Source organism: Sceloporus undulatus, chromosome 1, assembly GCF_019175285.1.
Source record: "Sceloporus undulatus isolate JIND9_A2432 ecotype Alabama chromosome 1, SceUnd_v1.1, whole genome shotgun sequence".
Taxonomy (NCBI): Eukaryota; Metazoa; Chordata; class Lepidosauria; order Squamata; family Phrynosomatidae; genus Sceloporus; species Sceloporus undulatus.
In genome coordinates, this window is record NC_056522.1 from 151,586,101 (window position 1) to 151,598,095 (window position 11,995).

Consider the following 11,995-nt stretch of genomic DNA (forward strand, 5'->3'; position numbering starts at 1 on the left):
AGAGGTCCAAAACACACTGGATGTTATCAGACAAGGGAAATTGGAAGTATCATCCAATGGTAAGCCAAACACAATAATGGGGTTTAATGTTATTGCGTGATAGACTACCACACACAATTTCGGGCAATGGCAAGCTATTTTCAGGCAGTGGGAAGTCAGTTCGAATGCAATTCGAATTCACGTAAATTTGCTGAACTAGCGAATTCACATGAATGAGTTCTGGCTCCACTTTCTTTTCATTCGAAATTAAGAGAAATTGCTGCCGTGTGATAAACTCCACTGCAGAAATAATCCTGTTTGAGACTTCTTTAACTGCCCTGGGTCAGTGCTGGGGAATTCTGGAAACTGGTTTGGTGAAACATTTATCCTTCTCTGCCAGAGAGCTCTGGTGCCACAACAAACTACATTTCCCAGGATTGCTTAGCACTGAGCCTACAGGGCACTTAAAATAATCTTAAAGAGGATAATTTCTGCAGTGTGGTTTGAACCAGAGATCCTGTTATCTCAGAGGATTGGAGAAGAGTCAAAAAAGCCTTGTAATACTTTGAAAAGTAAGGGAGAAAGGAGGCTGATAAAATATTTCTAGGATGGAAGAGTGATAGGGGAATCTCCTGGAAAAAAGTCTTTGGTTTACTGCTTCAGAATTCTGGTCACTATAGAAAACTCCTTTTCTTTTCTTTTCTTTTCCTTTCCTTTCCCTCTTTCTAGTTATTTAATTTCTGTCCTGCCTTTTTTTTCCAGTGGGACTCAAGGCATGAAACCACTTTAGGCTGGAAGCTCTTGAGCTTTGGCCTAAGCAGTTTCCAAAGCTGCTGGTGGTTCCTGCTGCTCTTTAGAGACCAAGGCTTGAGATCTGCAAGGGGAGAAATCAATAGAAACTCCTTCAGATCCCTTTCATGCTGCAGAGTTTTGCCCTGCCTTTCCAAACAATATTTTTAAGGAAGGAACCCAGGTCGATTTCCTTCCAAGCGTGAGTATACTATGGCCTGCGTATATTCTTTAGTACTGTACAGTACTGTATGTTGGACAGGGCTGTAACTGCTGCACCGGATGCAGATTGGTTCCTTTCAAACTGATGAACTTCGTGTTTGTTTTCATTAACACCTTCCCTTCGTTTTTCCATGCGTGCTTTTAACCAAAGTTGTAGACTGTCCCTTGGCTGCAGATCATCATCATCATCATCATCATCATCATCATCATCATCATCATCATTATTGCGAGCAGGTATAAAAGGTAGTGGGAATCAGGCCCATGTTGGCGCTGGAATGAGCCTTGGTCATACTTCAGGTAAACTCACTGAATCCCATGCAACTTTAGCAACAACTAGCTTGCCCCCTTGGGTTCAAGTAGGTCTGCTAGAAGCATAATTATCTCTAGATCCAGTTTAGACTATTAGGTTAAGCAAAGATAGAGAAACTGACAGCAGTTGTAATGATACTGCCTGGGGTTCATCTGCACTGTAGAAATGATGCAGTTTGACACCACTTTAAGAGGCTGTGGCACCACACTATGGACTCCTGAGATTTGTAGTTTTACAAGGTCTTTAACCGTCTCTGCCAAAGAGTGCTGGCGCTTCACAAAACTACAAATCCCAATATTCTGTAAGATGGAGTCATGGCAGTTAAAGTGATGCCAGACTGCATTATTTCTGCAGTGTAGATGCACCCTGGGTGTAATTGTTAATTCCTGCCAAAATCCAGTTGTTAACCCCAACTAAAATAGATCCATGAACCAAACATTGTTAAGACAGCACCTGTGTACGTTCCGTTGATTTTAGCTGGGACTAACAATTGTATTTCGACATCTGATTTGATAGTTTTTCTTATCATTTCATTATACTGTGTTTTTTTTTCACATTTTGCTGTATATAGTAGAGATGAGGGGAGCTGTCTCATAAATCTCGAAATATAGAAATAAATATTGTTGCAAAGTACAGAAATGCAGGCTCAGGCAGATCCCCCCTCCTTGCAGCAACTTCATTGGTGGAGGATAAAAAAATTCAGAAATTCAGTACGGTGGATTTTTGTCTTTTGTTATTTTTCCTAGCATTGGAAGAGTTGCTGTAACCCATTAGTGTGAAATCCTGTTTCTGCAGCCTTTGGCCCTCTTTCTTGCAATGGGATTGGCACGAAGGCACGTTGGCCACCTTGCTTTGCTGACTACGTGGTCCAGTTTGCAGCAAAAGTGTCGGGAAGTAATTAATTACAAGAAGAGGCTTTGGCAAAAAACAAAAAGCATTCTTCTTAGTCTAGGAAGAACTAAGTGGGATGTTAAAGAAAAAGACTGCAGGCATGTTTGCTATTTTTTGTCTGTTTTATAGACGGAAGAGAATTTAACTGTTCAGTTTTCCTGTTAGATGCTCTATGTGCATTTCTTTCAAAAGGATCTTACTCTGCAGTTCTGCACCAGAATTTGGCCATATTATGAGGAAGCCTAAACGCAACTCTTAGTCCCAACTAGCGTAAACTCATTGAATCAATGGGAACGGAGTGCCAAAACACACTGCAGAAATGATCCAGTTTGAGACCACTTTAACTGGCCTGGCTCAGTGCTAGGGAACCCTGGGACCTGTGAGATTATTTAGCCTTCTCTGTCAGAAAGAGCTCTGGTGTCACAATAAACTACAGTCCCCAGGATTCCTTAGCACTGAGCCAGAGCAGCTAAAGCGGTCTCAAACTGGATTATTTCTGCAGTGTGTCTTGGACCTTAGTCAAGTTCCATTGACTCTTTACTTTATTTGGACCGAAGTCTCCCAGGATCTCCCAGCTAGAATGGCCACTGACTATCCTGGTCTTTGTATGATTATGGGCTTTGTAGTCTCAAGAAGGAATATTTCCAAGCTCTTTCCCAGATCCACATGTTAGGAAGTTCTACAAATAAATTTACAGGATTTCTAAGACATCAACTGCATCTTACAATAGTTCTATGTTGTTTCCTCTGCATACTTAGCACCGTGCCTATTTTCTTCTTGACAAACAGCAGAAGCAGTGTGTATTTATGTGTGTGGTGCTGCTGCTGGAGATATCTAGAAAATTTTTGCAATAGCTAGTCTCTTTATGGAGAGAGAGGAGTTGTTATTTGCTGAGAATGCATCCTAAATGGAAAGGGCTTACTCCTTCTCTCTGTGCTGCATTCCTGACCTAGCGCCTTTTTAGACTACACAGCTATAGTCAGTTAAAGTGAAATCATTGCACTGTAATTGTGTAGTGTGAATGGGCCCCTAGATTTCCCATTACCACACTACATGAGTTTTTTCTTTGGGGTAAAAAAACAACAACCCATGCTTTGTGCTAAGGAGGCTAGAGGAAGCACCCCGTTAACATAATAATTTGGTCCTAAATTTTTATATGATTGTCATCTCTTCCTTGTTTTGTTGAGAAATGCATCAAATACCAAGCTCGGAAATCAGAGTTTGGATCAAGTGGAAGGGTTTGCCTATGCCGATGATTATCGTTTATGTATTCTGATGTGTCTTTGAGTTGTTTGTAGTGGACATGTAGCCCAGTCCTGTGCAGCCCAATTCTATGAATACTTACTCAGTAGATGCCCATTTTGCTGCCAGCCATGCTAAGTTCCTTACTGGATGAGTGTGAACATAGGCCTTTAGGTTGCCTGTCATCATATAGCAACCCCATAAATTTCATAGTTTTTTTTTTCTTAGGCAGAGAACACACTGGTAGAGAGTTAGTGTTTGAGTACTGGACTATGACTCCAGAGACCAGGGTGCGAATTCCAGCTCAGCCATGTAAACCCACTAGGTGACCTTGGCCAAGTCACATTCTCTCAGACTCAGAAGATGGCAAAGGCAAGCCCCCTCTGAACAAATCTTGCCAAGAAAACCCCATAGTAGGGTTGCCTTAGGGTCACTGTAAGTCAGAAACTACCTGACGGTACACAACAACAATAACAACAAGGGTGGTCTGCTGTTGCTGTCTTCTGAAACAGAAGCACCTGATATTTCTTGGTAGTCCTTCATGCAAATAACTAGTCAGACCTGATCCTGATTAGCTTCCAGGATCAGATAGGATCTGGTGCCTTTAGAATATTTAGGTGGGTCTGGAAGAGTACTTTGCTGGATTTCCCTTCAGGCTGCACTAGTGGACTGATCAGCTTTTCCTTCTGATCTGCAAAGCTGTGTGCAGCCAGCTAGAAGCCGCACTGTGTGGTGTAGCAGTTATGAGCTGAGAGGATATAGGAAATCTAGATTCTAATTTATACAGAAGCACAATACCTGTCGGGTGACATCGGGCTCTGACTTATCTTGCAGAGTTGTTGTGAATATAAAGTAGCAAAGAGAAGAACCATGTACACTGCCTTGAAGCCACTGGAAAGAGGTAGGATTTTTTTTTAAAATCAACATTAAACATGGTCATCATTTAACCTGATAGACTCTGAACCTAGGACCAAAATATGATTCAACTTTGGAAAGCAACAAAATGAGTGTGATGGCTTTTGTACACTTTGAGAAGTTGCAACTGAGAATTTTGTTGGGTTCTTTTTTTAACTTCCAGTATTTGCAAATTTCTTAATAAACTCCATAGGAAGAATGAAAGATTTTAAAAAATTGCATGTTGGAATAAATGAAACTGATTTGTGTAGCTAAGCAGAGGCTTTGTCTTTAAATTCCTGTGCATTAATACAGTAAATGTGTTTGTGGTGCTGTATTAGGTTTGTCACTTTTTTTTTAACCCTTGATTTCTTATCTTTCCCCTGGTTCCTTATCTTTAAGCATAAGGGCAGGTGATCTTGTCCATGCTAGGAATATCTTATACTTAAGAGTATTTAGCTAGTGCAGATGGTAAAGAATTTAAGTTACTTACCACATTCTCCAAATTTCTTCAACCATTTGATAGAAAAGAGCTCTTGATGTTAGCTGCCTCCAAGTTGACTTTGACTTAAGATGAAGCAGTAATTTGAATGTGGGAGAAAGTGAAGGTGACAGATTCTGTGTCCTCCAGTTGAACCTAAGATATTTAAATATGGATGTGCAGTGGATCGAAAGAAGCACCTTTTCCTTGCTTTTATTTTAAACTGACTTATTTTTTTTGTTGTTATGTACTTTAATGTTAACTCTGATTTATGGCAACCCTATCATAAGGTTTTCTTGGCCAGATTAATCCCGAGGTTTGCCACTGTCTTTCTTTTAGGGTGAGAGAGTGACTTACCCAAAGTCACCCAGTGGGTTTCCAGGGCTAAGAAGGGATTGAACCTTGGTCTCACAGAGTCATGGCTCAACACTCAAACTTACAGACCATGTTGGCTCAAGCCAAGCATATCCTTTGACTGTCTCAATTTATCAAGGATAGTCCTGGTTACTCCTCTGTCATTTCCAGCTGCTTTTAAAATGTCCCAGTTATTCTCTCCTCGTCCCACTTTCTCTGCTTTGTCTTCAGCTTACTTTCACTGATGCAAACTGAGTTTAAAGTGCAAACGTAGTTAATACTCAAATAGCAGAGGGAGTGGAGAGGAGGGGATATAATATTGCCCTTCCCAGTAGGGTTAGTTTGTCCACCCCTGCTTTATTTATTTCAGAGTATTGTGTTCAGTGGGGTTTCTGTCTAGGTCAGTGTATGCAATATTCCAAATCAAAACCAATTCCCATTTCATAGCTTGAATTGGGCACAAAAAACACCAACATTTAAATGGCAAAATATTGGGGCAGGGCTTTTCATATTATGTAAATGACCTGTACCGGTTTAAGTAAGTGACAATTTGGAAGATGGATAGATAATGCACATGCACTCCGTGTAACTTGTTTTACCACTGAAATTCAGTAGCCTTTTATACTCAAATACAATAATTAATTTGTTAATTAATTATTAAATGGCCCTGCAGTGCATGCAAGGTGAGCCCCTGCTGTTCTGTCTTTGGATCATAAGCAAAGTTGCCTCCAGGAAAAGTTATTCCTTAGGACCTCTTCGTACCTGGCATGGTTGCAAATGCATATTTTCCACTCCACGAATGTCCAGCACAGTGACCCGTGAACAACCTTAGCCCCTTGTGCTTTGTCTTTCATTCATGCATAAGGACAAATTATATTTTGGGGAGCATACTTAAAATGTAAAAAATAGCTTTAAGAACCTGGTAGTAAAATCTAAGAAAGTAATGGGTTTAACTGCATCCTATAGCTATACATAGCTACATCTACATTGCAGAAGTTATATTTGACACTGCTTTAAATGCCGTGGCTCAGTGCTATGGAATTCTGGAATTTGTAGTTCTGTGAGATATTTATTCTCTTTCTGAGGCGTCTGGTGTCACAACAAACTACAAATTCCAGAATTCCATAGTATTGAGCCATGGCAGTTAAAGTGTTGTCAAACTGCATTAGTTTTGCACTCTGGCAGCAGCCTATGATGCTCGTTTTGGGAGTTGCTCTTTGAAAATGAAATGCAGGCTTACGTAAATTGTGTAGGTTTTTACTTTATTTGAGAATTCCAAGAGCCCTGGTTGACAAAACCTTCTCAGGTCTTGCAAACTCAGGACAGTCACAGCTTCCTTGATTGATTGAGTGAATTCATTTCTAATGTTGCAGTCCTGCTGCTAAAGATCTAAATAAATAAATAAATAAACAAACAAATAAATATATATGAAGACTTTGCTGTGGGAATGAATAGTGTAGGATACATTTTTCAGCCCAAGGGTCAAACTCAGTTTCTGGGAAATTCTTGGGATCATTTTCCAGTGGTTGACCAAAGGCAAAAAGGGCAGAAGCAAAAATACCAGGAGATTGTTTTAAAAAATCTTTTACAGCCTCTGAACAAGCCTTAGCAGAAGCATTTTAATCTTTTAGAATGGAGCAAATACAGAATGCTAAATTGGGACCCCTAAAGAGTAGACCCTGCCCTAAAGCCTCTGGCTCTAAATAGATCTTGCCAGGCAGGTGAAATTTACCGTGAACACTTTAAGATTACTGTGAATACTTTGTGCAAGTGGATATAAGTGTTTGTAAAATGCTTCTCTGTCTCTCTTTTTCCAACTGCACTCATTGTTGTATGAGTAAAGAATCAGTCATCTCTAGTAATAAAGAAACAAGAATGCTACTGGACTGTAAAATGGAGACTAAACAGAAGGAAAGTTGTAAGAAGATGAGAAATGTCTGGTTAAAATTAAAGTAATTCTCTGGAGTCCCAAGTATATATGAGAGGTCAGAATTTGTCCTGTTGTGACCCTGTGAAGAAGGCAGACTGATCCTATATCAGGAAACATTCCCACAGTAAATGCAAAGACACGCCAATTTTTAATTTTATTTTGGTTTTGGTTTTGGTAGTTGTTCTTTAGTCTCCTTGGATTTTGCCATATAGGCTTTTTAGATATAGGGGAAATTGTTTTTTATTTATCTTTGTGCATGTGCTATTATGTTACTTTGATTGTTTTAATAAAAAATATTTTTAAAAAATCCCTAGCACAAGATTTTAAAAGCTCATTTGGAAAGAGGCAAATGAATAACTGGCATTGGGCCCACAAGGTAATCCTTATTATTTAACTAAATCTTCCAGGGCAGCAAAAAGTCACAATGTGGCCAAAACAATGTTGCTTATGAAGTGCAATAATATGAAAGTTCTGGCTGCAATTCAGGTTCAATGCAGGAAGGGATGACCAAACCCTTTGCTTTGAAACTGCCTCTACAGTGAGGGAGCAAAAGGCTTAGCAGGCCTGACTGGTGATGTGATGGCTCAGGAAATCTAACAGTACTTCAAAAGTGAGATTGATGTTGGGTTGGAAGGCTAAACACCTATGGCCCGTTTTCCTCCCTGCAATAAGCAAAGCTCATGGAAGCTTTTGTACATCCACAAAGCCACTTTTCTGAACCCCGCGTTCATGAAAGATTGTCTCTGTTTCTGCAGTCAACTAAGGTTGCTTCTGTTTACATCCCACTATGAGACACAGCCTTATAGAAGCTTTGGAAGTAGCATTGCACCTCAATCTGCACTCAGCACACTTGGTAGTCCAGGCCAGGAGATGATGTTAACCAAAGGAACGGAGATTTCTCATTGCTCTCTGACCACAAAAGGGCTCATTCCCTTGCTGGTAGTTCTGGAAACGCATTGGCATGTGAAGTTTGAGTGTTGGAGGAAGGGTATTCTTCCCCTGTGTGACTCCTAGAGTCATTCTGTTCAGTGATGTTAAACATCTGTTCCAGACTGCAGTTGTGAGAATATTTTTCTCCAGCTACTGTTGGAACTGAGCCTGTGACAAATACTGTTCTATTGCTGTGAGAATTAAATGCAAAACTGAAATTGCTTAAGCAGTAGGCAGTTGGCATCCTTGATTGGGTTTGTGGTGGCTTATAGTCAGAACAAGGTAATAACAGAAGGTAAAAACCATAGCAGCTCATGACCCTCATCTCCCCCTCTGTCTGTAAATTCACTCAGGGTCTTAGGAGTTTATCATACCATTTCCGTTCTCGCCGTGATCGTGTTAATGAAGAGGAGTGCATATATACCAGTTTAAGAGCACTCCCTATTGCATGTCCCTTCATCAGCATCACCAGACTATTGTTTGCCCCTCACACTCTTTCACCCTCTTCTTTAACCCCACCTCCCTTCCCTATGCCCTAACCACTGTGTCTTTTGTGATTTTTTACAAAAAACAAAAACAACCCCCCACAATTCTGGAGTTATGCAAATGGAGTTTAATGGAAAAAAAATGTAAAAACAAAATTAAAAAGGCTGTTCTGGAATAGCAAAGGGAGGAAGAGTGGGGAGAGAGAGACTGACACTGCGTGGCTGCCCAGTCCTGGAACTGTTGCAGGAGCAACTTATGGCACCTGAAGGACAGCTCTATATCAGCGCGATTGGGAGGTTATTGACAGGTTTTCCTTGTCAGTGGAACTAACCACACTTGGAGGACAAGGCAGTGATGACAAGATGGCATTGTGTGATAGGTATTGCTATACGTGCTGTTATCAAACTTTTTTTGGTTTTTTAAAAGCCGATTGTGATAAAGTCCTAAGTTTGAACTTTAAAGGCACTTTCCTGTTTTGGGGAAGGATGTTGGCATCTTGGACAACACCATTAAACCCACAGCAGATTCACAGCTTTTCTGATAGGGAAACCACCAGTCACTACTAGGTAAAACTGGCAATTTGCTGTTAGTGATTTGCACCAGCATAAATATAACTTATGGGCACATAAGTGCATTTTTGGATGGGTCACAGAGTCTCTTGCCCTTGCACTCCATCAACAAGCGTTCAACTACCAGTTGCCAAGGCTTGGAAGGGGCTGCTAAATTCCCTTACCAAGTGGGAAGTGGAAAGAAGGGAAGGCGATTCAGACCATGAGCTCTTAAGGGAAGGAAAAGGCAAGTAAGTGCACTCTGTTTGAGAGTGCACCCTCATTTCTCCCCCACCCCAACTGAGCTGAAACTAGCTGCTTCTCTATGGACTGAATCACCTCCTTCATTATCTCCTCCTCACTGGTACGAAAGAGCAAAAGGGACCTCTCACAGGATTTGACAGCTGACAGGTATTGGAAGGACATGGAACTTCACACATGGAGCTACACACACATGTAGGATCTCAGCCATTTAGATCCATCCAGCTGCTGAGTAGTTTTGGTTTGTTCTGTATAGCAGGCTGGCAAACATGTGACCCTCCAGATGTTGTTGAGTGCAGCCTGCCTGGCAGTGGTGAATTGTGATGAGAGTAATATGTGGAGGGCCACATGGCCCCCTGCTTTTTCATATTATACAGTTATATCACTATGATTCCGCTAGCATGCAATGAAATCCTGGGGTTAATAGTTTGGTGGGGCACTACAGGAGCTCTCTGTTTTAGAATTCTACTTAGAAGTACCCCCCGTGTTAAGGTGAATAAGACAAGAGAAGGGAATGAAAAGAGAAGGTAGAAGGTCAAGAAAGTGAAGGAGGTAGGAGTAGGTATGACTGGAAGATAAGTGATAGGTGAAGAATGAGAAGAATGTAGGTAGACAGAAAATATGAAGGAGACGATAAGGAAATTGGAATGGTAGATATAGGGATGAGGGACAAAGAAAGTTTAAGGAAAGAGTAGAAGTTTGATTCAACATTTTGGAGGGCATAGGAGTGGGTAGGTGATGTAGCAAAGGATTGGAAAGAGAAGTGAGATAGCTTTTAACTGACTGAAGAACTTCTCCGAGTAAGAACACAATCAAACGAATATTCGTTATGTAATCTTTTAGAGTGCTTGTGTGTTAGTGTTTAAGAATGCGTGTTTGTATTTTTTTAAAAAAAACTTAATAAAATTTTAAAAAAGAAGTACCCTCTGTAAACTACAAATCCCAGGATGCCATAGGATGAAATCATGGCAGTTAAAGTAGAATCGTAGAGCTACAAATGTTTAGTATGAAAGGGCCCCTTGTGTGGCTAGCTCCAGAATGATTCCATCTCAGTATTAAAATATTTCTCTTAATAGGTTACAGGATCCTACTGTTTGTGAAGTGTATTACCAGTCTCTTGATATTATGCCAAGTTTTATTTTCACTGTGAAACAAACAAACAAAAACCAATTTACATGAAACATTTTAGATGGCCCGTGCCATTTAGTGTAGCACAGGGGTAACAAAATGATATAGTGTCGTAGTTGCATCTGCAGCAGAATGCAGCAATCCCAACACTGAAATGGCCCGTCCTGAAACTAGATTACCAGATCTCTTTCAGAGCCTTCAACAGCAATGTTCCACTCACCTCTTCACCTGTTTTCTTTGATTTAGCTTCTGGAGAGAGAAGTACACACACAGTGATTGTTATGCAACTGAGCTGTGGTGCAGTATGTGGAGCACCAGTTCTGCATGCCCATCATGTTGCTGCTGTAGGACCAATGCATTCTTTTCAGATGGAGCAGATTAGCCAGATGCATGAGACTGTTTTATCAATGGTGCAATTGAGCAAATGTGCCAGAGCAGTTAGTGGCTAGAGGACACATTACTGTTGCTGCTGGCACACCCACAGAGACACGCACACAAGCTTTATGCATTGCGATGCTGCCAAAGAAGAAAAGCTTTAGGAGAAAAGAGGGCTGTTGATCTCCTTCTCTTCTCTCCAAGAGCTGATAACCCTCCATTCCATTTTCCAAGTGCTGAGCAAGTGAACAGGTGAGTGGAATACTGCTGTTGAAAACTCTGAAACTTTGGCCCACCTTGCACCAGCTAGGACCCAAGCAGAGGAATTCTCAGTGCCACTCCATTCCTTGGTCCTGAAAGGGGAAATCCCACTTGTGTGCAAAGGGGGAAAGCCTGGAATGGGGTGGCAACGCAGTTCCCAACTACCTTTACCTAGTCTTGTAGATGCTAAATATGTAACAGCAACACAAAGGGTATAGCTATTGTGCAGTGGGAAAGGGGATGCAGAATGGCATTGCTGATTAATTAAAAGTCTCTCTCCTTCCTTCCTTCCTTCCTTCCTTCCTTCCCTCCCTCCCTCCCTCTCTCATTTAAAGTTTATATATTTATATTTTAATAATTCTGTCTGTCTGTCTACCTGTCTTACCTAAAATTAAAAATTATGTACACAGGCTTTGAATTCACCAACAGCATTCTAGCCTTCCTCTCTTTGCTTATATGTACATATGCATGCTTGTATCAAGAGCCAGCATTGTATAGTGTTGTGAGGGCTGGACTTGGATTCCAGGAGACTAGGGTTTGAATCCAGCGGCATCACTAAGTGGGTATGGGGGATACGGACTGCACCAGTTAACAATCCAGAGAATGGTTGACACCTGGTAAGAGATGGCTCTGATTGGGTCACCCCTTCTCTGGGATGTTAACGCCTGCGGGGTGTACAGTGGGCCTTTGGTATCCACTGGTGTTTGTTTCCGGGACCTCCTATGGATAACAAAATTTGTGGATGCTCAAGTTCCATTAAATCCAATGGCATAGTAAAATGGTATCCCTTATATAAAATGACAAAATCAAGGTTTCCTTTGTAAAAATTATATCTTTTTGGAATATTTTCAAACCGTGGATGCTTGAATCCATGGATAAAAAAAATCCGTGGATATGGAGGTCTGACTGTATGT

The 11,995-nt window shown here is 41.0% G+C and overlaps 1 protein-coding gene across 5 annotated transcripts in view; it reads left to right on the top strand.

Moving 5' to 3' along the window:
- The first annotated feature begins 454 nt into the window (after positions 1 to 454).
- KCNS3 (potassium voltage-gated channel modifier subfamily S member 3) overlaps positions 455 to 11,995 on the top strand; it is a 58,468-nt gene continuing 46,927 nt past the window's right edge. For 3 of the 5 annotated variants that reach the window (XM_042445572.1, XM_042445575.1, XM_042445577.1), the window contains exon 1: positions 4,106 to 4,334. The gene's annotated coding sequence lies outside the window, so the exon portion shown is untranslated. Of the gene's footprint in view, positions 552 to 899; positions 971 to 4,105; positions 4,335 to 11,995 lie in introns of those variants that run through there. The other 2 variants (XM_042445573.1, XM_042445574.1) reach the window with 2 other exon arrangements.